The following is a 27,037-nucleotide window of genomic DNA, read 5'->3' as shown; positions in this document are numbered from 1 at the left end:
TCTTTTGGCTTCATCTTTCTTGTTTTAATTTGCTTTATTTTGCTAAGGTATATGTATTTTTATATGCCGCCCTAAATCTTTTGATGACCCAACTAGAGGTAAATAAAGTATCCATCAGCCATATGTTCTGCTTACCTAGTGACATAATGATGGTGATCTGACTTTTCTGGGAAATTTTTCTAAAAGGAAATATGTGCTTATCAGAGGGCTCAAAGATCTCACCTCCCAGACTGAGTTCTTATTGCACCTTAAAAATTGATGCCTGGGTTCAGGGGTTAATGAGTCTCCTATGGACTTAGTAGTTGTATGAGCATCTCTGAGAATGCTCATTTTTCACCACTTACGCCTGTCATCATTACACACCAGACACATCAATCCTCTTTTACTTCCTTGAACATGCCAAGCATTTTCCCACCTCAGGGCCTTTACACATTATTATTGCCTCTGATTGAAATGTCTTTCCTTCTACTCCCTTTAGTAGAGTACTAAGTACTAGAAAGTAGTACTACTCCCTACTTTCCTTCTACTCCTCTTTTTCAGCAATAGAGAGGTAACTTTACATTATAATAATGGGGGGAATTTATACTGATGCCCAAGCCCCAAGTCAGACAAATCAAACTGGAGTCTCTGGGGATGGGGCCTAGGTACTGATATACCTATGTAATTTTTTGCCTGTTGGTATTGCATTAGAGTTCTTAGTTCCCCGACCAGGGATTGAAACCATGCCCCCTTGCAGTGGGAGTGCCAAGGCCTAACCACTGAGCTGCCAGGGAATTCCCTAGGTACTGGTATTTTTCAAAAGCTTCTCAGTCAGGGTTGAGATTCACAACTTCAAGTCTCACTTTGATTGTCAGATACACAAAGAGGCCCTCCTTGACCACCACCCCTGGGATGTACATCTTGTCTTGCTCTGTAGTTCAACTTCTTTTCTGATTCCTTTGCAATAGTTATTACAATCTGTAATGATGCATTTGTATGAATGTTTCTGTCTCCTCTGACTAGGATGCAGGTGCTGAGAGCACAGGGAATACGTCTGTCTCAGCCTTTGTGTTTCTCTTCAGTTCACGGTATCAGGCACATAACAGAATTCCGCATCTGCAACACTGAGGGCATGAGGGTGGCCATCAGATGATGCATACACATCTGAGCGGCTCTCTGAAAGTCAGTCGAGTCTCCCTGGGATATTACAAAAGAATCCATGTTAACATTCAGTAGCTATCCTAACTGGCTAAAAGGTTGTACACACTTTCCTTTCAACTGACTCCGGTGTCCCAGGATTTTTCGCGTGAGATTTTTTTTTTTTTCTTTTGGCTATGCCTTGAGGCATGTGGGATCTTAGTTCCCTAACCAGTGATTGAACCTGTGTCCCTGCAGTGGAAATGCAGAGTCCTAACCACTGGACTGCCCAGGAAGTCCCTGGAGTGAGATTTATAAATAGATCCTGACTCACAGCATTTCCTTTATGTCCCCATCTTTCCCCTTCACTTGACTTTGACCATTATGAGTGAGAGATTCCATCTTGGAAAATCCCATGGACGGAGGAGCCTGGTAGGCTGCAGTCCATGGGGTTGCTAAGAGTCGGACACAACTGAGCGACTTCACTTTGACTTTTCACTTTCATGCATTGGAGAAGGAAATGGCAACCCACTCCAGTATTCTTGCCTAGAGAATCCCAGGGATGGGGGAGCCTGGTGGGCTGCCATCTATGGGGTCACACAGAGTCGGACACGACTGAAGCGACTTAGCAGCACAGCAGCAGCAGCAACACCCTCCCCTACCCTAGCACTGGACTTTGCACACAGTAGGGGTTCTATAAATGCTTGTTAACTTGAGTGGAGTTGATTTTATCCTTTTGGTGTGTAGGCATTTTGACAAAGACTTCACCCTGGGAGGTAGCGTTGATTAGTTAGGGATTTGAGGCGGGTGTAGGGGGGAGACTGTGACCATATCATAAAAGTTAAATGTATTGGTACAGGCAACACAGTCATAATCTAAGTGTGTGCAGATGGTCTCTACACCTGGATTGCACTGGAGGACAGACGTGTAAATTTGGGTTTGGAGGCAAGTAATGAAACTCCGAGGAGTCTGAAAACAACTCTTAGTCACGTATCTCATAACACAGGTGTGGGTCCATCCAAGGGTAAATGTGTGGCGGGGCTGTCTGAGCTCTCACTAAGGCTGAGTCTGTCCTTTCCAGATTGCTGTTTGGTAGTTATTAATAAAATAAAGTGAATCACCCACATACGGCTTTCCCTCCACAGTCAGTATGTTCACCAAGTTGACATGAAGATCTAAGGTGCTTTTTCCTAAGCTTCAGTGAACCAAGACCAGTCTGTGGAGTGGCCCTGTGGCCTTTTTTTTTTTTTTTCTTGGTTTGTTTCACTTCCTTAAGGAATCATCTTGGTTTTTTACTTTTCCTTTCCACAATTTTAAGTAGGTGGTTTGCTGGTGGGAAATTGGGGGAAGGGGAGAGGGAAATGGTCCCCTGAGAAGTGATAAATTCAACACAAATCTGCCATGCAGCAAAGGTCTTATTCTGTCTCTCATTCTGGGGAAGTTTTCATATTGTCATGGAGGAAAACACACGTGCACACACACATACACACATCACTAAACCCACACAAATGAAACCCTCTCTTCGGAGAAGCCAGCTACAGGAAATTGACTTATGCACAGGAACTTGCTAATCTCTTTTGTCACATTCGGATTGTTCCTGCTGCCTCAGTCACCACTCACACCAAACCCAAGCATCTTGGGTTTGATTCTCTACCAGTCCAGCTCTCAAAATTTTAGGTCTTCCAATGCGAGAAAAGATAGATCCTAGAAGGAAATCATAGCAGTGAAATGACTTGGGCTGCTTTTGTTTTTACTTACCTGCACTGAACAAATTTGACTTCCGGAGTCAGTCATTTTGGTGTCAAGAAATTTCTTCAGCATTCTACAACAGGTAAGACTTTGACTTCTTTAAAAATATTTATTCACTGTCAAAAGAAATCTTTCTGATTTTATTTAGCTTTTACTATAGATTCAACATAGTGATTACTCTGTTCAACTTGTTATGAAGTATAGAACAGTGTTACTCAGGCAAAGGGAGTTAGTTTGATATCCAGCTACTCCCCATGCCTGCCCAAGTCTAACAGGATGCATTTAGTTTCTGAAACATTAAACATTATATAGTTGGCTTTTTGGTTTTCCAGATAGTCTCCTAGAGAATTCATATGCTTATAATTGGCTATGATTGAGCTCAAATATTTTGGTAGTTTAAATATCATCCTGTTTGATGAAGTAAATCCAAAGATCCTCTAAACTGTGCAAATATGAGTTTAAAAATTTTCTAATTCAGAAAAGAAACAGAACCAAAATCTAAATGATGTAGATTCATATCTGAAATTCCTAGCTTGTAGTTTCACCTATTCTCAATGCTAAAGTCCCTTTTTCTAAAAGTGATATTTGATGTATAAGTACATATTTTTAAATGAAATCAAATTTAGTTTTTTGAAGTGGTCTGATTTGGAGATAGGCTGTGAGGTATCACTTGGTAGCCTGGGTTGTAACTAAATAAAGTTAGAGAAATCACTGGTTTGGGTTTCTTTACTAAATTAAAGCTAATATTGAAATATTCAAGAAAGCTGCAAGTAGTTGATTATCACTTGTTGATTCTAAACTGGTGTTATGAAGGATGTAAGAGAAATGTAAAGATTCTCTATTTTGAAGGATCTAGTAGATGTGATAAGAACTAAAATCCAGGAAGCAGTGCAAGACGGGAATTAAGGAATAGATGGAATGACCATAGGCTGTAAGAGTTATAGGAGTTCTGAGAATGAGATTTGAGGGAAAGCTTGAGTAGTCTGAAAGACACAGGACTTGGAAAGATGAGAGATTTGAGTAGATGGAAAGGGGGTTAATTCACACTGGAAAAATTGTGTGGGCAAAGGCACAAAGGTGAGACTGACTAGAAGATGACCATCCCACTTAAGGAAATTGACCTGAGAAAAGATGAAAGCTTGTTTTACACTTTGGTAGGAAATAAGGTTGAAAAATTAAGGTGTAGATGGGTTATGGAAGACCTAGAAAGGCAAGGCTGCTGAGGAGAAGAGTCTACTCCATTCAGTGGCTGTCTAGGATTCTTAGGCCTTTGGGCACTTCTTTCTCAGCACTTACAGCTCTAACAATTCCATGTGCGAGGTTGCCTCAGGATCCTTGCTTCTTCGTGCTCCGGGCTTCCTCATGTATCTCCCACATCTGTGATTCTCCACTTGCCCTCCTTCTACTGTCTTCCCCTTGTACGTTGTTAATGCAGAGAAAGATTTGTGTGGCTTACGGTACCTGTAAGAGCTCCATTTTTGGTTACTACCTGCTAAGGAGGCCCTTCAATCATTTGGTAATTGAAGTAGACTTCCTCTTGAGAGGACAAGCTGATTGACTAATTATAAGCAAGTCTCCATTCTTCAACAGTCAGACCCCAAATCTCATCTGTTACTTCCTTGGTGTGTCTGAATGATAAGTTGTGGATATGCTGCTGTTCTTTCCCTAATGATTCCGAATACTTTTTCCCCCTGGACTATGAAATATCTGCATCCACATAATAACAAAAGTGCCTCCCAGAATACAAACCCAGACTTTGGAGCTAGATTGCCTTGTGTCGAATCCTGGTGCTGTTACTTCTCACCTATGAGAACCTCAGACTCATTCATTACTTAACTTCTTTAATCCTCATTTAAAAAAATATGTAAAGTAGCTCTAACAATAAATTAAAATATCTACTTCAGAGGTTGGTTGTAGGGATAAAAGAGATAAAAACATGTAAAGTATTTAGCCTAGTGCCTGGGATAAAATAAACTCTCAGTAAGTGTAGCTATTACAATTCTTATCAAGAATGGGAACACTAGAATGAAGACGGCATGGTCCCTGGCTTAGGAACAACATATCTGTAAAGTTACTTTTTTAATGCCAGTATTCCTTTCAAAGGAAAGTGGGAGTGATAGGTAGAGGCTGAGATTTAACATTTTTTTTTAGCACCAAGAATAGACAAGGCACAGGGTTAGATGTATTATAGTGGTAATGTACATGAGAAAAGGGAAACAAGATTAGAAATAGATTTTTTAAGCCTTTCCTTAGCAAATTCTCAGACTTATAAGACAACTCTCTGAGTGACTGCTATACTATTTGTGGACATCTATGGTTGATGCTCACTGAATGCTTTGGGTGGAATTATAGAGTACTTGGAATTAGAGATAAATGAGTAACTTGCTTGGGCTGTTTAAGTGAAATTATGTATTTTATGATATATTTTAATTTTAGTGCTGAGAAGGCACTGCTAAAAATCCATTTCTATTTAGAAATCTGGACCATTTTGACAATGAATGCCCATAGTGCTTATTTAAATTCTGGATGCTTGAATCTGGACAAAAGCCAAGATTAAAAAGCATCTTGCTTTCCCATTCTGCTCTTCAGATCAGAGATTCTTTTGGCTTTAGAAAACGCCCTTTAAAAATGGGTATACGGCCAGTATACTCATTATGCCGGAGATTCTCAACTGCACATGTAGATTACTTTGGTTTTATCATAGTATTTTTTTTTTAATAGAGCTCCACTATATTCTCAGGGTGGAAATTTGGGGGCTTTGTGTATGTAAAGGGAGGACACAAGTTCGGATGGATACCAAAGTGGAACATGCTACAAAGCAGCCTCACAGTATCGAATGCTGGGCTGGGCAGTGAGGGGTGGGGATCAGAGATGGAAAGGATGAACAGAGGGACGTGGAAGGTGCCAGAATTAAGGCTTCTCCTCTGAGGCTTTTCAGTCATTTGACTCCAACTGCTGCTTGAATGCCCTAAGCAACTTCTTGATGCCTCATGTAGAAAGTCATCATACTGTTCCCAGATTTGGATCATTGTTCAGTTTGGATCATTTGGTTTGATTTGTCTGGTTCTGGCCTGGAATCATAGTTCCTCAAGTTGGCTGGACATCAAAACCCTTTGAGAAGATTTTCAAAATTAGCAATTCTCTTGTTTCACACCCCAGTCCTGGAGTGGGGTCCAGGAATCTGTGTGATAAAAATACACAATTTTTTCCCACTCAAGTGATTTAGAGACAATTGTTCTGTAGGTGAGCATTTGGGAGCCATTGATCCAAACTCTCCTACCAGGGCCCCAGCACCAAGATGGTAAGTTGAGTAAGTGCTGAAAAGAGGTAAAACCATCTTCCCTCTATGGCTACTAACGTGCGTGTGTATTAGTTGGTTAGTCACGTCCAACTCTTTGTGACCCCATGGACTATATAGCCTGCCATGCTCTTCTGCCCATGGAATTCTCCAGGCGAAAATACTAGAGTGGGTAACCATTCTCTGCTCCAGAGGATCTTCCTGACCCAGGGATTGAAACCAGGTCTCCTGCATTGCAGGCAGATTCTTTACCATCCAAGCCACCAGGGAAGCCCTTGTTAATATCACACAAAAGCATTTTCCTTTGTTTTGAATTTATTTCTTAGGAGAATTTCTGTAAGTGGGATGATTTGGTCAAGTATGTATGTTTAGAGTTTTTGTTAACCATATTTACATGTTAACTTGCAAATGTAGGGTGCTACTTGAAAAATCCTGAAGTGTTATAGACATGTAGAGGCTATTCAGTGTCACGGAAAGCGCAAAGACAGGAATTTGCTTTCACATGCTGCTGCTGCTGCTGCTAAGTTACTTTAGTCATGTCCGACTCTGTGTGACCCCATAGACAGCAGCCCACCAGGCTCCCCCGTCCCTGGGATTCTCCAGGCAAGAACACTGGAGTGGGTTGCCATTTCTTTCTCCAGTACGGCTTTCACATGAGATAGTGCCAAATCACTCTCCCACGTCTCTCTTCCAGTAAAACACAATACTAATGAATTACTTTTGGAAGAAAATTTCAAAGCATTACGGAATACTCGATTGCTTCTTTGAGCATAAATTGAAGTCTTCTAATCACTACATTAGTTTCCTGTAAAACTGAAGTCAGCAGTGACCTCTTCCCCATTTCGTAGAAAAGAAAACCAATGAAGACAGTGGTTAGGTAACATCAATATGGTTCTCATAATATGTGCCATGAGAATTACATATAGTTATCCAGTCATCGTTCAAGTAAATAAATGATTGAGTGCTTTTTAATAGGTGACCCATGGAAAAAACACCAGTAAAATGAATGGATGAAGAGTGTATTACCCAAATTGGGGGACAGTGGGCAGAATGAATTTACTCACATAGACCTCCTGTTCTTTTCTCTCTCTCTCTTTTTTTTTTTTGGATTATGTTTTATTCACTATGCATTATCATAATTTGCTAACTTAAAAGCATGGCTGTTGCTTGTGGCACAGATGGAATCAGGTGAATTTTCAATGGCTTCCATGAAAAAAAAAAGGTGTGCTTTTGCAAAATATCTAGTGAGATATAGGCAATATCTAGTGAGATATATGTGGGAGCCTGTACTTGCTTGCAAGAACTGATTGTGTTATTCCAGAAAATTTCCAAACCAGTTGTTAAACAGTCACTATTAAAAATTAAATTCTATAAATCCCAGTTCAATAATTTATATTAAAAATAAATGTAATATTCAAAAATCTTATTACTCTTGATTATTTACAATATTTTTCTGTCATCTGTGCTTTTGAAGTTATCATCTCCAATTTATCTGTGTGATAGAAATATTATAATGATGTGATATATATATTATATCAATATATCATATAATGATGCTATGAAACATCTGTATTCAGTGATATCATGTTCATCACTTGAAATTGGACCCGATAGGGGTATTTATACCACAAAATTGGCAAATGCTATAAATCAAACTCCACCCTTTTTTCTTTTCCTTTGAGAAAAATCTATTAAATAAACATTTACCAGCATATTGCTTAGGAAATGTATAAAATACAACCATGGCAACTTGGCAATATGTGTCAAGAGCTATCCAAATGCTCATACACTTTGATCCATTAATTCTACCTCTGGGAATTTATTCTAAATAAATAATTCAAAGAAGGAAAAAAGTAACATGCATGAACTGTATTGTTCATTATGTATTGTTATTATGAAACTGTATTGTTATTAGGACAGAATGATCCAAAAATAGCCTAAATAATAACCAAAAGTGATCTGGCAGCACTAATACCTGTGCAATATTTTATAGTCTTAAAGGTCATCATTAACAGTAGCTATGAAAATATATTTGATATGGTGTTAAATTAGAAAATCAGGATTACAGTTTTCATGTCACATTCTGGTTTTGTTATGAATAAGGATGAAATGTGAACACCAAAAAATAAAGCATTTATGTTAGAATGGTGAGATACCAGAATTTTGTTTTTAGTTCATGTATTGTAGGAGTGGTGTGTGCCTTAAAAATGCGGAGAAAGACTGTAAATAAGCGGTTTTAAGTAGTCTTAATATTTAAGGGCAAGGCTAAGAGGAGTTTTGTGGGCCAGATGGGGCTTGCTTTTGACATGCAAATATGTGCTGTGAACCCCAGGTAGAGTAAATGGTGTTAGGATCCAGGCAGTCTGAAGTGGTGGATGCTAAGGAGGTTTCCTTAGGGCAGCTCTGGAAGAAAGAAGCCACTGGCTGCCTATGGAGATTGAGGAAGAGCCCAGAGAAAAGCTACTGTCAAAGGCAAGAGAGAGGGAAGAAGATTTCTTAGGAAAAGACAAAGAGATGCTAATCTCAGAGGCAAGTCAGATGAGTATGAAAGTAGTTCCATTTAGATCTCAAAACAATAGGGCTCAAATCAGGAAGAAAATGATTCTTGTAAATCATGGGTTCTCTAATCTCAGCTGGATGGATGGGGGATGTATTAACAAAAGCAGTTTTTACCACCATGGATTCTGATCCAATTGGTCTGGAGGTTGGCAGGAATATTTTTAACTAGTCCTCTGGCCTCATAAAGATTCTGAAACAAATGGTCTGCAGATCATACTTTGAGAAATGCTAATGGATTAAAGGTGATAGTTTGGGTTGGCTTAGAGAATGTGCGCGCGCGCACACGTGTGTGTGTGTGTGTGTGTGTGTGCGTGTGTGTGTGTGTGTGTGTGGGAGCAAGCCTACTAATACCTTGAGGCTTAGGATCAAAAAGAGGAATGACAACAGAGAAAGCCCCAAAGGGACAAACTATTGTGTTGAATCTATAGAAACAAACTAAAACCAGAAGGCCACACTCGTGATACCCCTTAAAGGGGAATGTAGATTATGCCGTAAAATTCCCTTCTACAGGCATTTGGACCAACTGAAAGCAGCTATGAGCAGGGGATCTACAAGAAGGAAGCACAGAGAAAAATGGTCAAATGGAGAATTGAAGACCCATGAATATTCTATTTCAAATCATTGGGAAGTGATCATCAAGCATAAACCTGGAGGAGAATACACATTGCCGTGTTTAGAAAATGTTTGAGCTGTAGTGTATAATAATATCACATTAAAGAGGTAAAGAAAGCCTGATGTTTGATGAAATGTAGTATTTTATATAGAGAACTATAGCCCTCAAAGTAATAACATCAGACATGTGCCATAATAACAACGTATGTATCACAAAATAAACATATTGAAGTAAATGCATCGCAGTAGCAGAAGCCATTGGTACTGAGATTATTGATTTCACCTGGCTTTAAAACTTTAGTGACAGTAATAAGCTCTCAAATCATCTTTAATATTTTGGGTTTTTTCTACTTTATGCTGAAAATTCTTCAATTAAAAAAAATATTTCACATTCCCTATCATCGGGGCACTAGTCTCTCAGGATGTTCATAAATTCCTCTGAGAATCTGATGAGAACCAAAGACCATATCCCTGAGAAAAAAGCCCATGTATAGAAACTGCATATTTGTCATACACTTTTAGGAGATTTAGGGATATCCTTTAGAGTGCATCCCTGGTGGCTCAGATGGTAAAGAATCTGCCTGCAATGCAGGAGAGCCGGGTTTGATCCCTGGGTCAGGAAGATCTCCTGTAGAAGGGAATGGCAACCCACCCTAGTATTTTTGTCTGGAGAATTCCATTGGACAGAGGAGCCTGGCGGGCTACAGTCCATGGGGTTGCAAAGAGTCGGACATGACTGAGCAACTAACATTCAGAGTGCATCCATGGAAGATCAGTAGTCCAGATGCCTCATATTAAGAAATCCTGCTCAGAGACTGTCAATGCAACAGAGGAGGCCTTGCAGAAGTTGCAAAAATCCTGGTCATTGCTGATGTTGGACTTAGCTGCTAGAGAGAAAAATTGATAGTAAAAAGAGGACAAGAGGGCAGGTACACATGTAGTTTTATAGCACTGGATCCTTAAGCTGGGTAAACATGTGGGGCTAGAGCTGGTTCTTGTCAGAGTATATATGACCAATGTTCTAAGTCCTTAATTCTAAATTCTCTTATGTGAGGCCAAGATCAGTAGCCATTCTGGAAAATAGTCTCTAAGATTCTACTTTAATGTCTTACTGACTGTCGTGTGGTACCTACTTGGCACAAGAAATGCAGGCAGGTTTTGAATACCGATCTAGCCAACTCCAGAGTGTAGCGAGTGGTGCTCAGTGAGTACTGGATACCCAGCCAGGCTACTTTTAGAGGCAAAAGGCATTATTAGCTTGTGTGTAATGTGATCACTTCGGAGTGTGAAATGTTGGTTTTCCTATCTGAAGCTGAACATCTGTTAGGGCCCTGATTTTGGAGATAGTACTTTTCCTGTGTAGCCTCTAGACCACAGAAGCCCAGTTGGCCATCTTCCATTAATGGGTATCTGACTTGCAATTTGGGGAAGTAGGTGTTTTTGGTTGAAAGTTCATGCCTTTGTTAATGTACTGTCCACTTGGACGGTGATAGGGACTTAGGCAGGGTATGGAGATTTACCCCAAATTCATCTGTTTAAACTGGTCAACTCTGTTGAAAGTGATAATGAGATGCAGGAGACTTGAGAGTGGGGGAGATACAGTATGGGGAGGGGAATTGCACCATCTTCAACCCTCCAGAGATAAAGTATATACAACTGGCTTAACAAATTGTGAAATTAGTGAAATTGTGATATTGAATCAGGCTTCTCTTGGTTTGGCATAATGTAAGGATTATACGTCTTTCTTTGAGGTAGAATAGGAAAATCTGTAACAAATACCAATATATATTTAAGTAAGTCGTGTACTTCACCTTCTACAACCATTTTAATTATTACAAACGCATGACTACAGCTCCTGCCAATGTCAACTCAGTGTATTCAATGTGTTTTTTGATGTATTCTGTGTATTTTATTATTATTATTTTTGGCCATGACCACAGTGTGCAGGATACAAGTTCCCTGACTAGGGATTGAAACTGTGCCCTCTGCATTGGGAGCATAGAATGTTAGCCACTGTACTGCCAGGGAAGTCCTCATTAAATGTATTTTAATTTAATACTTTTGCATGTGTGCCTGGTCAGTCGCTTCAGTTGTGTGTGACTCTTTGTGACTCAGTGGACTGTAGCCTGCCAGGCTCCCCTGTCCAAAGGATTCTCTAGGCAAGAATACTGGAATGGGTTTCCATGCCCTCCTCCAGGGAATCTTCCCCACCCAGGGATTGAACCCAAGTCCCCTGCATCTTCTGCATTGCAGGTGGATTTTTTTTTACCTACTGAGCTACCTGGGAAGGCCCTAATACATTTAAGGCATTTAAATAATAATATTGCATATAGAGTTCTCAGTTACAGCTCAGAAAACAAAAATATCCCACGTGCTCCAAAGGCCACTGGCAAACTCTTCTTCCCCCTTTCTCCTGCAGATTGCTTCCCCTGCTTCAGCATTCTGCCTAGCAACCTAATTGCTGATGTGGGAAACTGACTGACATTTGTCTTTTTCTCCATACTTTTCCTTTCTTTTCAGAGCCTCCTTTGAAAAGTAGAATCCCCACTTTTCCTTTGTTTTCCCTAGTGCTATTCCAGGTGCCTCCTTCTTAAGCACTAAAAAAAATTAATAATAAATACACATATCTTATCATGAAGCTTTTTCTCAGTTGCCACAAAAAATTCTACCTGTCTTTGTTCCAATCTTGAGCTGAAAATGATCTCAACCATGATTAAGAAGTATAAGAATGCCTGTGATTAATCCTTCTAACAAAGGAGGGCCATGTATTGGGATTCAAATTTAAATAATGTAAGACCATTGTCATCTGCTCCAAGTACCCTTAAAGAGTTCAGAAATCCCTTTGGTATATTTTTATGGGGGGATAAAACCTGACTTTCCTTGAGCTCCAATAACTTTGGACTATAAATTGCTGTAATTTATATCGATAGTCATTCACTCACTCTCTCTCTTCCTCTGGCTATAATAAGGAAGTAGAAGAGGGTGTTGGACATATATACAGGAAATAGGAGGGGAAAGGCAGAAAAACCTTACATGTTGACAGTACCACAATTTCCTACATTTGTTGATATGACAAATGATACTGTCACTCTATTCCTAGGCACAAACTATCTGGTAATATTAGAAATATCTGTAATGATGTTGACTTTATAATGGGCTTCCCTGATGGCTCAGAGGTAAAGAATCTACCTGCCATTTCAGGAGACATGGGTTCCATCCCTGGGTTGGGAAGGTCCCTTGGAGAAGGAAAATAGTAACACATATTTGTAAAAAATGTAGCATATGCTTTTAATCTAAATATACATGTATATATTTCATTTATGAGTACTTAGGTTTTCACGTATTAAAAACACCGTCATGCTTTCCCTCCAAAATGTGCAGAAACTATAGAAAGGCGCTTGAACGTTGCTTCTTAACATAAGAGAAATATAGCTGATGATTAAATGGATCACTTGAATTAATGATGGGCAAGCAACTTTGCTGACTCCCATAGGTATCTTTTCTTCCTTTTTGTTCTCTACATCTCAGGAAAAGAGATTTCAAGATGTAGATTATGGCAATGTTTCTATTAAATTCTAGAGCCATGAAAACACACAGGCAGTTTTGGCATCGTGACAGGGAAGTTCTACGTAAAACTTGGACCAAACGTTGAAAACCCAAACCAATAGTTTTGGATTTCCCCAAGGGCTACCCATTTGATATGTCATCCAGGAAAGACCCAACACACACAAATATGGAAGGAAAAACAAAAGTTTTGTCTTCCAACAGGGGCTAGACTCTTGTGGTTTTCAGTTTAGAAACTAAATTGTGCAACTGCACTCAAGAAGAAAAGTCACCAGCATTTTCAGCTTAAGCTCATGTTCAACTTTTTCTTCCGACCTGTGACCAGTCAATCTTATGAAGTTATATTATCTTGAAGCTCCCTCGGATTTATTGTTCTTTTCTTTAGAGGGCTGAAGTGATCATATTTAAAATTTTTCCTACATTTACCCTGTTTGGAGTTTTCAGTATTAGTGCTCCTTTATATATTTGGTCATGACTGGTTTTATTTCTCAACAGGTATGTATTTCATTATTTTACCTACCGATTATAATTGCTTGTTTCTTTTGCCAATTTTGCAAGTGCTTAATGATTCTTATATACTAGATCTTTAACAAAGTAATTACAAAAATGTAGGGTAAATAACAAAGCAAATTCACTTGCCTTCAAAGAGTTTGATGAACTCTTTGAGTTCATCAGAGTTTGTTTAAGAGTTTGATGAACTTTTAAATTATTATCAAGTTTTTCCTTTTCCTATAAAATAAAGGCCAAAGTACAATTTATAAATAATATCTCCAGTCAGGGAAAAAGGATTCACATGGTGAATCCTTCTATTCACCATGTAATATGCTCTGTTCTAAATTATTATTTTAAATTACTTTAGGCGGCTATGGAAAGGCCATTCTTTTAAGAAAAATTGCAAGTAACTGGGCAGTCTGAAGGAATAGCCTTAAAATGTCCTATCCTGTGACTGCTTCTAAGAATTGATCCTAAGAAAACAGCAAGTGTTTTACTATAAAAGCAAAGCTTTTCAACACAGTAATTTTTTGAAGAATGTTTAATAGGTGAGAAAAAAATCAGAGTTTAAAATCATATATTTTTATTTAAAAAGGCTTATATATTCTTACATGAATTCAGAATATGAAGTAGATAAACCAGTATGTTAAAAGTTATCATCTAGTGTATGATAAAATTATATATGGTTTTTATGTTTCCTATATTTTCTGTGATTTGCACATATTATTTTTATAATAAAAAGGAAAAAATCTTTTTAAAAGAAAGTCAATTTATGGAGTGAGGTTAATAGTGAAACTAGTAAAATGATTTTGATGTGAGAATTATTTTGACATCTTGAAGAAAACCTAGTGCTTGATAGTCCTAAGCCTATAATTAAATTTTATCCTTTAAGATTTAAATGATCTTTAGCTTTAAAGGGATTTCAAGTTTCTTTTATCTTGAACCTTGAAAATCACTTTTATGAGAGATTTTGGAGTTATTAAATAGGTTTGATTTATGTTTTTAAAATAAGAGAATTAGCTTTAACTAGTATCAGAATTTAAGTAAAATATATGATATTCAAATGATGAATATAGATGTTTATCTAAAAGTTTTTTAACACGGGAAAAGATTCCCAGAGGGATCCTTTAAGAAGCACATATTCCTTATGTTTCTTAAATATTTAATTTAGAAATAATTGACTTTTCAAATATTTTGAAAGATACCTACTAGGCAAATCAGTTATAAAGTAGCAAAATTAACTTGTAGCCTTTCATGACCATTTTTCTGCACAGTAACAGATATCTTAAAGTTTATTAGTTTCAAATGCTAAATATTATTTCAAATGCTTTAACATTTATTTGAAAAGTTGATAAGTGAAGGAAAGCATTTTCCTTTAAAACATGAACAAAATCTCCTGTTTGACTGCATAATATTTCTGATCACATTTTTGTTTGCTTTTGTTTGTGCTTCTCTCTGGCTTTGGTTTAACAGTAATTCCTGGTTATGTTAGACAAGTTATGGTTCATGAGACACACAACATATCAGTTAGCAGAGCTTTCAGCTGCAAGTTGCACGATACCTAACAATAGCTTACAAAAAAAATGGATTCATTTCTCCCTCATAGCCAGAAGTCTGGAGGTCTATGTTCCTGCCCCTGGTTCAGGGCTCAATGATAGTGCCTCTGCAGTTTTCTTGTGTGTCATCATAGCTGCAAGATGAGAGATCTTGTGCCTCCATTAAGTCGTAGAGTTGGGTGACGGGAAAAAGGAGGCTGATCTGGCAGTGGCTGCTGCATTTTCTAGGAAAACAATAGTTTTCCCAGAGATCTCCTCAACAGATATCAACTATCTTGTCATTGCTAGGATTGGGTTACATGCCCAGCCCAGTTGTGAGGAGGGTGAGGAAACAGGAAGTAGAATTGTTACATAATTGTCTTAGGCTATGCATTCCCAACAGGGAGGCAAGTGGGGAGTGTAGTAGGATGAGGTATGGGTAGGGGTGGGGTGAGGGTAGATGGGATGATGATGATGATAACTCCTATGGGGGAGAATTGTTTATTGGTGAGGAGGAGGGGCAGAAAAAAGATGTTACTCTTTTTATGTATAAAGCACAGGTATGCTTGCCATACACAGAGTACATTTATGATATTAAATTTTAATGAGTGGCATGATTAGGAAAAAAGCGTCTAAAAATGCTTTGAGGCAAATGATAATGAAAAAAAGGTTGAGAAATGGTGGCTTAGGCCAAGCCTGGTCCATTGCCTAAGGTCTTGCACATTGTCTTGCAACAAAATTGAATTCTATTTTTCGGAAAATATTATTGATATATTTGGCTACACCATGTCTTAGTTCCGACATGCAGGTTCTTTGATCTTCCTTGCGGCATATGGAGTCTTTAGTTGTAGCATATGGAGTTTAATTTCCTAACTAGAGATTGAACCCAGGCCCCTTGCATTGGGAGTGTGGAGTCTTAGCCATTGGGCTACCAGGGAAGCCCTGGATTCTATTATTAATGACAAAGAGAGGCTCAGATATTAAGTAGAAAACTAACAATGCCTGCCACAGATAATGACATAAATTAAATTAAGGAACAACTTACATTATCTTGTAATTGGTGATCTTTTCTCACTGGATTGGCAATTTCCTAAGAATGGGAACTGTGTTCTATTCATCTTTGTATATTAGTATATAGACCCCCCAATATATATATTTTGTATGTTGAGTGGAAAAACCATTTTACTTGTTTTAAAGCTGGAACAATCACCCTAGGCAGTAATTTGAATTTATTTCCCCACCCAAAAGCCTTCAGTAGCTTTCAGTTTCTTACGGGCGCAAGGTCTACCTTCTCATTCTCTTTTCCTATCATTTCCTCAGCTCTGGTCTAGGGTCCAGGCATGCTGATCCACTTTGTTCTTAAGCACATCTTTGCTCTCAGTCCTCTGTGCTTTTGCACAGGCCAATCCGTTTCTTGTTACCCTTCCAAATCCTCTCCCCTTGGGACTCTAGTCTAAGTCACTTCCCCTGGGAATCCTTGGGCAGTTCCACTTGCCTAGAAGACCTTTTCCTTCATCTCCAACCTTTTTAATCCTTCTCCTCAAAACCTAGTTTAAGCCCTGCTTTCTTGCAAGTTCTTTTTTTTTTAATTAAAAAAATTAAAAAATTGGAGGGTAATTGCTTTACAATGGCGTGTTGGTTTTTGCCATACAACAACGTGAATCAGCCATAATGAGAAGGAAATGGCAACACTTGCCTAGAGAATCCCATGGAGAGAGGAGCCTGGTGGGCTACAGTCCATGAGGTCGCAAGCCTCATATATATATATATGGGCTTCCCTCATGGCTCAGTTGGTAAGTCATCTGCCTGCAATGCAGGAGGCCCAGGTTCAATTCCTGGGTTGAGAAGATCTCCTGGAGAAGGAAATGGCAACCCACTCAAGTATTCTTGCCTGGAGAACCCCATGGACAGGGGAGCCTGGCAGGCTACAGTCCTCGGAATCACAAGAGTCCAACATGACTTAGCGACTAAACCACCAACCACCACCACCATATATATATATATATATCCCTTCCCTTTGCAAGTTGTTTACAGTGCCCCCAGCCCAGGCACATTTCCATCCTTTTTTCTTTTTTTCCCCCTTCCTTCCTTCTTTTTCTTTTTTAAAAAGTAATTCCAATTCTTTTAAAATCCTATAGTGTTTATCATCTGTTTCACTCTTTGGTGTACTTAATTAATTGTGTGTGTGTGTGTGTGTGTGTGTGCACACACGTGCGCGCATGCGTGCACATGTATGCTCAGTCCTGTCCAACTCTTGCGGCCCCATGGACTATAGCCTGCTAGGTTCCGCTGTCCATGGAATTTTCCAGGCAAGAATACTGAAGCAGGTTGCCATTTCCTAATGCAATAGATCTTCCTGATCCAGGGATCGAAACTGTGTCTTACATCTCCTACACTGGCAGGAGAATTCTTTACCACTGTGCCACTTGGGAAACCCCAATTAAGTAATTAAGTGTAGTGGTAAAGAACTCACCTGCCAATGCAGGAGACATAAGAGACTCAGGTTCTGACCCTGGATCGGGAAGATCCCCTGGAGAAGGAAATGGCAACATTTTCCTAGAGAATCCCATGGAGAGAGGCGCCTGGTGGGCTACAGTCCATGAGGTCGCAGAGAGTCAGACACAACTGAAGTAGCCTAGCACACACGCACATAATGTCTTTAATGTTAGTTACCTGACTCGAGCATCTATATCTTGTCTTCACAATGGGCTAAATTCCAGGAGAGCAGGGAATCTCTCACAATGTCCACTGTAGTGCTGTGCTTCTAGAAAGCAATTGGTAAAAGCTGATTATACTAGCTAAAAGTGACAAACATCAATAGATGAGAGCCAGTAAGTAGCTGGACGTGGTTTTCTTTGCAGTTCTAAAACCCACTGTACACTATTTGTGTTTTAACATAAATAACCAACATCGTGGGAATTCACTTATAAGAGACAAGCCTAAAGGCCAGATTTAGGAGCTGGAAACGGTTCACTAGCTTGATTCTGCCTTCCATTTCCTGATCTTCTCTGCATGAGAGAATTGGAGGTGTGGAGGCAGGGTGTAAAGCTCAGGGTTTTGGAGTTAAGCAGGGTCAAGTTATTTAATTTCTCTGGCTCTCAGTCATCACATTTGTAAAATGGGGATAGTACTATTTTCCTTGTGGGACTGTCGTGAGGATAAAACGAGGTCAGATATGAAGGTGCTTGCCTCAGGCACCATGGCACTCAATAAATGGAGCTGTGGATGGCTTAGTTTATCCACCCGATGCTTCAGGGGCAATATATCTTTGTTTTACTGAGTTTCCCTCTTAGCATTCCCCTGAAGAGAAATAGTCACTTAGGTATACTTATTTAAAAGGTATTTCTACTTAAGGAGTTGGAATAGGAGTAGTATCTACATTTCATAACATTTCAAGCTGGAATGAAACCCTCCTATCTTTTACTCAATAAAAGAAGCACCTAGAGGTGAGTGGTTACTTCTGGTTACAAGGCCAATGACAGAGATGAAATTGAACCCAAATATCCTGACTCCTGATTAGGGCTTTCGCCTCTAGACTAGGGTTTTGTTTTGGGGGGACAATTTTGTGTGTGTGTGTGTGTGTGAGCCAAAGCTGCTTCACATGTAAACTGGGGATATTAATATAATAATTATATTTTCCAGATTGTGAAGGTAAAATGAAAAGCTGTATGGGAATGCTGTACTTAGCTGTGTAACACTGTTTTTCCAATTTGACTGCTTCTGATGACTCGTACTTTGAAAATTGCCTCCCTGGTTCTTCCCAGACCTATTGAATGTGAATGTCCCCGTGAGGTGCCCAGGAAAACATTTTAAACAAACTCTAATTTTGAGGATGTTCACATTTGGGGATCTCTGACTTCACCTCCTGGACATTGATCAGTTTATCTGTAAACTGAGGGAATTCTCTGGTGGTACAGTGGTTAGGACTAGGTGCTTCACTGCTATGGCTCTGGGTTCAATCCCTGGTTGGGGAGTTAAGATCCTACGTGGCATGACCAAAGGAAAAAATTTTTTTAATCTGTAAATTGAGAATAATGATACTTCCCAGGGCTAATGGTATATCACATCACTGTGGGGCAAGTGCAGTGAATAAATACCAAGTGTTTCTTTAATACTGTAGTCAGTATTATATTATACTGAGATGCCAATTCTTTGGCCACCTCATGCGAAGAGTTGACTCATTGGAAAAGACCCTGATTCTGGGAGGGATTGGGGGCAGGAGGAGAAGGGGACAACAGAGGATGAGATGGCTGGATGGCATCACTGACTTGATGGACATGAGTTTAAGTAAACTCTGTGAGTTGGTGAAGGACAGGGAGGCCTGGCGTGCTGCGATTCATGGGGTCTCAAAGAGTCGGGCATGACTGAGCGACTGAACTGATAATACTAAATACTTGCAGCATTTAGTACAATGCCCAGCACATATTTAGAGTGCAGTACATATTGGAGGAATGAGCACATGAATGGTGTTATTGAGAATTGAGATCAATGACGCTTCAGATTATCAGTCTGCAGACAGTACAGGAGACTGGTAGGCTACCAGTGCTATTCCAGTTTAGGAAGCACCTGGATATAGAAGGGAATGACCCACAGAATGGGATTAATGACCAATAAAAGATATCGTCCAGTGTCTTACCTCTCTTTGTATACAGTTTTTGCTTTTTTTGTGAAAATTTCTCCTCCTCCAACCAAAAGTGGCTTTGACGATAGAATAAGACTTGAACACATTCTTATAAATATGAAAACTGTAAAAAGGGCTTTACCTTCTAAGGATATTTGCGTTCCAACAAAGCACTGAACCTCTGGAGAAAGGGCTGTTTCAATGGTGGGAGGATGCGCAGCAGGGAGGGGAATTCCCATCACCCAGATGTCCCCTGTGGAGGCGGTACCTTCTGGTAAGGCTGTCCTCTGAAGGGCACGGACTGGGCCTGCTATACCAGCTGATCGGGAAGCCCACGTGTCAGACTTTCTTTCAGGGGATCCTTATCATCAGGATGGCAGCTACTACTGATAGACTGGGAAGCTGCTTCCTTTGCCATCTCCTTGTGGCTCACTGAGCTGGGCCTCTGGATGATCCCAGATGGAGAATTGTGCTGGGGAGATCTTACAACATGCTTCTGAATTACTGTCCTCCTTAAAAAGGAGAAGCCCAGAACTGTCAGTTCTACGCACGAGAAGCAGTGATGACTCCTAGTTGAAAAGACACTGGAATACAGCGTGGAGAATATCATTAAAAGGAGAAGATGGGATAACAGATCTTACATGTGGCACAGAAAGGAAGTCCTCTGTCTCTTTCTGTGCCCCATGATGCAAAAAGAAAAAAGAAATTACCTACTGATAGTTAACTCTGTGGTAGTCAAGTTTCCTGGGACTTTAGAAAAATAACAAGTGTGGGGAATTCCCTTGCAGACCAGTGATTAGGACTCGTGCTCTCACTGCCAAGGGCTGGGGTTCAGTCCCTGGTTGGGGAACTAAAATCCCACAAGCTGATTGGTGCAACAAAAAGTTAAAAAAAATTAGCAAGCATGAACTTCACTCTTCTAGTTCCTGATTGTACACATACACGCACATGTGCACTGGGCTAGTCCAGCTTCATAGGAAATGGAATACTGAAGAGTTCATGAGGAGGTTTGTGAATTTAATCTTACAAGGTAAGCACTTTGGGCATGATAAACCCCAAAGAAGTGTTCTGATGGATGTCTGCATGAGATACGTGAGTGTTGTAAGATACAGACATAATGTACAAGTGAAGAGGTGGTTAGAGGAAGATGGAATGAATTTAGGGGATTACCTTCTGTTGCATTTCAGTTCACTTTGGAATTATGAATTTGAGACATTGGCTAATGCTGATATCCTGGGGTTTCTTTTGGAAATTACTATTGTCTCTTGTAAGTAATTTCAAGTAGGCTTGTATCATTAAGTCAAGACTTGGGTAGCCCAGTACAAGAAGATGACTAGACAGTCATCTCCTGAGAAGATGCATTCATACGAAGAGATATCGACCAGAAAAAAGAGAGTGGTGACCCATGGAAACGTACAAAACAAGCAAGTCTGAGAATTGTACTCTGGCAGTGACCTTCCATGCATTGCCAAAGAACAGAGAATCGCAGCTAACAGACTTCCTGTATTAGGATCTATTCACAAGACTATGTTCTTCCCTGGTGGCTCAGACAGTAAAGCATCTGCCTGCAATCCAGAAGACCGGGGTTTGATCCCTGGATCGGGAAGATACCCTGGAGAAGGAAATGGCACCCCACTCCAGTAATCTTGCCTAGAAAATCCCACGGATGGAAGAGCCTGGTAGGCTACAGTCCATAGGGTCACAAAGAGTCAGACACTACTGAGAGGCTTCACTTACACTTTCACAAGACCATAGAGATGAAGTGAGCCTTAGGCTAAAGCATGCCCTTGACCTTTCTGATACTCAGTAACAAAAGGAAATACATTCCCATAAATCCTAACAGTGGTAGTCATCTCTATTACACAAAAAGCCTCTTTCCCTAGAATCTGAGTTCCCCCCCGAGAGATTTTTCTTCGATGTTGAGCAGGGCAGTCTGCACAATCCACACTTCACTGGAATATTCCAAAGTGTGTGTTTGTTTGCTTGCTTTGTTTTTACGTGAGTGGTATCTGAAAGAGGAATGAGGAGTTCCAGACTGAGTAAGAAAGGAACTTACAGACTCAGTGAGACCTGCTCATCTGACAGATGAAGTGACTGTGGTGGGGGAGGGGAGGTCCTGGACTGGTCCCGGATCATTTCATTAGTCTGAGTCTGACCCAGGATCTGGGTCTCCTGTGTGATACTTTCTTGAAAGTGACTACAGTATCTGGTGATACTAGCAAATGCTATTTCTATCCAGGAAGATGCGTTTATGTTTGCAAGATGCATTTATATTTTCTTTTACAGAGTCATGAGTTACTTTTACAACTCCCGAGACCTGGGTTCAATCCCTGGGTCGGGAAGATCCCCTGGAGAAGGAAATGGCAACCCACTCCAGTATTCTTGCCTGGAGAATCCCATGGACGGAGGAGCCTGGGGGGCTACAGTCCATGAGGTTGCAAAGAGTCAGACACGACTGTGCAACTTCACTTTCACTTTCACTTGTTATAGAAGAAGTGTATATATATATATATATATATATATATATATATTTTTTTTTTTTTTTACTATGCCGTGTGGCATGTGGGATCTTAGTTCCCTGACCAAGGATCAGTCCCGAATCCCCTGCAATGGAAGTTCAGAGTTTTAACCACTAGACTATCTGGAAAGTCCTTGGAAGCAGTATATGTTTTAAAAGGAAATTTGTAAAACATAGATAAGCACACAAAAATCTGTGATTGCACCAATCAGCACATCACTAACATCTGGATTTAGCTTCTTATTCCTTTCTCTAATTTTACTGAAAAATCAGGATCATGTTGTATACACTGTTTTGAACTCACTTTTTTTTTTTTCATGTAACAGTGTTGTCATATACTTTTCTCCATATTATTAAATATTTTTCTAAAATTATAAGGAATTCAATAATAAAAACGTGTGTATTCCTTTGAAAAGTTATCCTTTGTGGCAAGTTGTCTTGTCTTTAAGAAGTTAAGACAAATGAGGGTGAAAATGAGTAGAAATGGCAAGTCCATTCTACAAGGAGTGTTTTCTGGAAGTCCTTGCTATTAGAAACAGATTTAGGATGAGGCCTCCTCTCATGCATGTTGAGAATACCTGTGTGGAGGTGGGAGAGTTGGCCTAAAGGATGAACACCAAACTCCAGGTAGGATCTCTGGATAATCTAGAGAGAGCCACGAGTTACCACGCCAAGAGAGGATGGTTACCCAGTCCCATTCCCTGCTAGGACCTGGTCATTTTACTGTCGTGGGGACCACTTTTACAGGCCTGGGAACTTCTGTGTGGAGAATTGGGAGGCAAATGAGTGACGTGGCCAATGGCTGCTTTTTGTGCCAAGAAAAGCCGTGAGGATGCCTTAGAGAACTGAGGGATTTTGTGGGGTCTAAGTGACATTCCCCTTTGGGCCTTTCTGACACCTTGCCTACCTAGTTGTTCTGCTGCCGTGGTCTGTAAATGGGCTGGGGATTTTCTCCGGTCTCTGAAAACTCTCTAGAGTGCAAAATGTTAACAGGTTCTTTCTGTCACAAGTTAGGCCAGTGGATGCTAAATTGGACTGGTACATGTTCCCAGGAAAAGAGGTGCAAATTCTCTTTCTATCTTGTGTACTGCTAAGATGGGCGCAACTGAACACTGTCTTGAAATCAGACGCCTGCCAGGGCCCCTCATGCTTTGTTTGGCAAATGTGCCAGAGCTGAAGGCTTTTTAGTGCCCGTGCCTCTGCGTCACGGGTGGTTTCCCAAAGAATCTGCCTGCCAATGCAGGAGACTCAGGAGACACAAGGTCGATCACTGAGTCAGGAAGATCCCATGAAGAAGGAAACAGCAACCCACTCCAGTATTCTTGCCTGGAAAATTCCTTGGACAGAGGAACCTGGTGGGCTATGTATAGTCCATGGTGTCACAAAAGAGTTGGATATAATTGATCATGCAAGCCTCTGTGTCAAGGTAGGAGGTAGAAAAGGAAAGACAGTCAAAGACAGGTGAAAAGGAAAGTCGGAAAAGGGTATCAGAGGCAGGAAGGCTGAACCATCTGCCCCTCCATGCTCTTCTCTACCAACATTTGCTCTCAAAGCAATAGCAGGGTTTAAAAGCATTGACTCCAACTTTGAGAGAAGTTCTACTGTAGGTAAAACAGCATTGCATGCTACAAAGAGATTGTTCATGAAAGGAGAAGCCCATCCATGTGGCAGACTTCATTTTTGTCTTATTTTAAGAAACTGCCACAGCTGCCCTGGCCTTCAGCAACTACCACCCCAATCACTCAGCAGCCATCAATGCTGAGGGAAGACTCTCCATCAATAGAAAGTTTATGACTTGATGAGGGCTCAGATGATGGTTAGCATCTTTTAGCAACAAATTACTTTTTGATTAAGACATGTGCATTACTTTTAGACATAATGCTATTGCACACTTAATAGACTTACAGTATGAGTTTGAGTGAACTCCGGGAGTTGGTGATAGACAGGGAGGCCTGGCATGCTGCGATTCATGGGGTCGCAAAGAGTCGGACATACTGACTGGCTGAACTGAACTGAACTGAACTGAACTGAAGTGTAGCTTTAATATGCAATGGGAAACCAAAAAATTCATGTGACTCACTTTATTGCAATATTTGCTTATTGTGGTGGTCTGGAATCCAAATCCACAATATCTTTGAGATATTGCCTGAAAATCTGCTGATAAAGAAAAAATAAATTGAGAAAAGCACCAGGGAGTAAAGAATAGTATGCTATAGTTTGTATATTAAAAAAAAGAGCAAATGTGTGTCATAATTACACATATTTGTTCATACATATATGTTTGTGAATACATGTCATGATGTAATATCTTTGGGAAAATGCATAAAAAACTTCATATAATAGTTATCTCTGGGAAAATGGCCTGAGGCCCTGGAGGGCAGGCAGATGAGAGAGATGTATTTTTCACTTTTGTCCTCTTTGAATTTTACAATAGACATGTATTAAGTATTCAAAAGGTAAACATAAAAACACTCAAAGATTACATGTGAGCTCAAATAAGGGGAGAAAAATAATGCCTATGAGGAGTTTCAGGAAGGCCTCCTGGAGGAGATGGCATCTGAGCTGGGCTCTGGGCCAGGCGAAATTTTACCAGGAAGAGTCAGAGCAGAGAAGAAGGTATTTCAGGAGACGAGAGCAGCACACTTAAGATTGAAAGTGAAAGTAAAAGTTGCTCAGTTGTGTCTGACTCTTTGCGACTTGGACTTTACAGTCCATGGAATTTTCTAGGCCAGAATACTGGAGTAGGTAGCCTTTCCTTTCGCCAGGGGATCTTCCCAACCTAGGATTCAAACCCAGGTCTCCCACATTTCAGGTGGATTCTTTGCCAGCTGAGCCACAAGGGAAGCCTACACTTAAGATTACTGAGTCAGGAAAGGCAGGGAGAGTTGGGGGATGTTACACAATCTGGAGGCAGCGATGGCTTGGTGAAGTGGGGCTGGGGAAGAGGAGAAAGGTAATGAGAGAGATGGTGGAAGGAGGTTATTTTATACTTGCCATGCAGAAATGAGCCATTTACAAATTGGCTTCAGTGTCCCTTTAAAAATGATCTCCCTCCTGTGCTTCAGTCTCAAAAGCTGACTTTCTGCCCTCCCGTTATACAAACCCTTCTCCTACGCACATCTGGACACTGGCCACTTCTCTCTGGATGCTGTCCACCAATCCCATTTTCTCCCCCGCTCTGCAAGACCTATCTCAAATGTCACTCCTTTCTGCTTCTTCCACCCCCACCATCCTGGAAGTTTTAAGCACTCTGTCCTCAGCATTCTCTTGGCATTTTGCATTTACCTTTATTATGGCATTTGTCCATTTAAATTTTAATTTTTTTTCCTGGGAGGAAGCTGTGCATGAGATAATTTGTATGTAGAAGGTTGCTTCTTTTCTCTCTAATTTAGAATTTTTTTCTCTAAGATCTCAGCTATATGGGGCCTTATTATGATGAAGAACAGCCATACCAGCTACCTTTCCATGGCCATCTCATTACCTCTTCTTAAGAATTCACTTCTTCTATAGAGAGCAACCTCAACAAAGAAGTGAGGGTCAGAGTCATTAACAAAATAGGAAAAAACTTTTTTCAAAAACAAAAAAACCTCTGCTGCTGCTACTGCTAAGTCGTTTTAGTCGTGTCCGACTCTGTGCGACCCCATAGATGGCAGCTCACCAGGCTCCCCCGTCCCTAGGATTCTCCAGGCAAGAACACTGGAGTGGGTTGCCATTTCCTTCTCCAGTGCATGAAAGTGAAAAGTGAAAGTGAAATCCCTCAGTCGTGTCTGACTCTGTGCGACCCCATGGACTGCAGCCCACCAGCTTCCTCCGTCCATGGGATTTTCCAGGCAAGAGTACTGGAGTGGGGTGCCATTGCCTTCTCCCAAAAAACCTCTAGGCCTAAGCTAAACTATATTAACATTTTCTTCATTATCTTCTGTCCCCATTAAGCTCTTTAAAAGAATTCCTAATTTAAAGGCAATTAAAGTCAGATATCCTGTCATCTATTTTCAGACTTCTATGGATTTGGAACTTAATAGAACATTATGTATGCATAAGCAATAAATTAAACAGTTAAAAGAATAATTTTGCTCTGGAGTATCTTGATAGTTTCAGGTTCATTAGGAAGTTGTTTCTCTCAGTTTCTGTAAGACCTCCATCAGAAGTTGAGCATCCAAGGAGATAGCTAATCCCACTGTTGTGTATTATAGCTGCAACATAATCAGTATAGGAAGTATAAACATCGATATTCCAAAAGGGGATTTAAAAAAACCTAAGACACGCTGTACAAACCTGTATTCTTAGGTTATTCCTCTTTGTTCCTCTTCTCCTTTAGACAACTTAGGGAGTAACTGGGCTTCCCTTGTAGCTCAGTTGGTAAAGAATCTGCCTACAATGCAGGAGACCCAGGTTCGATTACTGGGTTGGGAAGGTCCCTTGGAGAAGGAAATGGAAACCCACTCCAGTATTCTTGCCTGGAGAATCCCAAGGACTGTAGCCTGCCAGGCTCCTCTGTCCATGGGGTCGCAAGAGTCGAACACGACTTAGCGACTAAAGTACCAGCAGAGAGTAACTGCCGTGCCCTTAGTACAGTTTATCTGTAGAGGGACATGTATTGGATGACTGGAATTCATAATAAGCCTCGTTGTGTCCACTACTGCACAGATACTTTCACTCTGCATAGACCCACTGTACCCATGGTACCTTGTAAGAGGTTGTACCTCCTAACCGCCTTCACCTGTTTCACCCCTATGCCTATCCTAATGCCACTCTGGCCATTCTGGGCACTCAGGGGCTTCAGACCAGACTTGTAGATTTTCTTTCTATATAAATGAGATTCTTTAATGAATTGTTCAACTGCTTTTTTTAAAGTTACCAATATGTCACGGGTACCCTTCTTGTGCAATACATACAAGGAAAACCTAATTCTTTTTTAAAATCAAAATATAGTTGAAGTACAATATTATGTTAATTTCAAGTGTACTACATAG

At 40.2% G+C, this 27,037-nt stretch overlaps 1 protein-coding gene and 1 long non-coding RNA gene across 4 annotated transcripts in view; one reads left to right on the top strand and one right to left on the bottom strand.

Annotated features, from left to right (window-relative positions):
- Positions 1 to 2,663: 2,663 nt before the first annotated feature.
- RHOH (ras homolog family member H) overlaps positions 2,664 to 27,037 on the top strand; it is a 43,991-nt gene continuing 19,617 nt past the window's right edge. Inside the window, exon 1 of one of the 3 annotated variants that reach the window (XM_086406069.1) lies at positions 2,664 to 2,947. The gene's annotated coding sequence lies outside the window, so the exon portion shown is untranslated. Of the gene's footprint in view, positions 2,948 to 13,225; positions 13,394 to 20,479; positions 20,577 to 27,037 lie in introns of those variants that run through there. The other 2 variants (XM_086406071.1, XM_086406070.1) reach the window with 2 other exon arrangements.
- On the bottom strand, positions 5,709 to 19,964 carry LOC147370779 (uncharacterized). Its single transcript, XR_015166017.1, has 2 exons — positions 19,863 to 19,964; positions 5,709 to 7,040 (listed from the first exon to the last, which is right to left on the bottom strand). It is a non-coding gene; the product is annotated as an uncharacterized LOC147370779 (long non-coding RNA).

The sequence above is a fragment of the Bos grunniens genome, chromosome 6 (assembly GCF_055505025.1).
Source record: "Bos grunniens cultivar Pamir isolate PY7600 chromosome 6, Bosgru_T2T1.0, whole genome shotgun sequence".
Lineage (NCBI taxonomy): Eukaryota > Metazoa > Chordata > Mammalia > Artiodactyla > Bovidae > Bos > Bos grunniens.
This window is presented reverse-complemented; position numbering and strand designations above follow the sequence as displayed.